Source organism: Nannospalax galili, unplaced genomic scaffold (genome assembly GCF_000622305.1).
Source record: "Nannospalax galili isolate Female #2095 unplaced genomic scaffold, S.galili_v1.0 scaffold442, whole genome shotgun sequence".
Taxonomy (NCBI): Eukaryota; Metazoa; Chordata; class Mammalia; order Rodentia; family Spalacidae; genus Nannospalax; species Nannospalax galili.
The window spans coordinates 1,250,475-1,251,460 of record NW_008348806.1 but is presented as its reverse complement, the minus strand read 5'-3'; the positions used below and the strand labels follow the sequence as shown (position 1 = coordinate 1,251,460).

The 986-nt window shown below is 38.8% G+C and overlaps 1 non-coding gene across 1 annotated transcript; it reads left to right on the top strand.

Annotated features, from left to right (window-relative positions):
- Positions 1–318: 318 nt before the first annotated feature.
- LOC115072523 lies at positions 319–424 on the top strand. The gene has a single exon (XR_003851573.1). It is a non-coding gene; the product is annotated as a U6 spliceosomal RNA (small nuclear RNA).
- Positions 425–986: the final 562 nt, after the last annotated feature.

Here is a 986-nt window from a genome sequence, read left to right as displayed (position 1 = left end):
CTCCTCTCCCCCCCCCCCCCCCAGCATATGGAAAGGTGCTGCCCACATTCAGGTGACACTTCACACCTTCCCCAGCTCAATTGAGAAAATCCCTCATAGGCATGTCACAGACCAACTTAATCTAGATAATTCTTCATTGAGACTCTGTTTCCAGATGATTCTAGATGGTGTCAAGTTGACAATTAAACTATCACAACTTGATGCATAAACACATAACTTTAAAATATAACTTCTCCATTTTCCGGAAATCTCATGTAAAATACAGTTCACTTTAAACTACTACACAGTCTTAAAAAATTCCTATACTTTAAAGGGTCCATATACTAGTACATATACATACACTAAAATTGGAATGATACAGAGAAGATTAGAATGGCATCTGTGCAAGGATGACACACAAATTCATGAAGCATTCCATACTTAGTTTTTTTTGGTATTGTTTTGTTTGTTTTGGGGCTTTTTTTGTTTTGTTTTTTGGTCTTTTTGAGACAGGGTCTAACTATGTAGACCAGGCTGGCCTTGAACTCAGAGTTCAGAACTTACCTGTAGCCTCCTGAGTACAAGGATTAAAGGCGTGTGCCACCACACCCCATACATAGTTTTTAAAATGTCAAAAATGTATTAACTGATATTCTATAAAAGTCAAAAACAATGGGGCTGGAGAGATGGCTTAGCAGTTAAGTGCAGTGACTGCTCTTGTAGTAGACTTGGGTTCAGTTCCCAGCTCCCAAATGGTGGCTCACAGCCATCTGCAACTCCAGGTCCTCATCTGACTCCCACCAGGATTGTGGAAAACTTGCACACATGCAGACCAAGCACTCATACGCTCAAAAGAATAAAACAATAGATAAATGAAAAACAAGTTACATGCTTCTATACATGACATACATAATGACATGTACATGATACATGATGACAGAGAATAACCCTTATTATGGCGAAATAGAACTGCAGCACAGAATAACCACACTGAAATAAAACCAAAG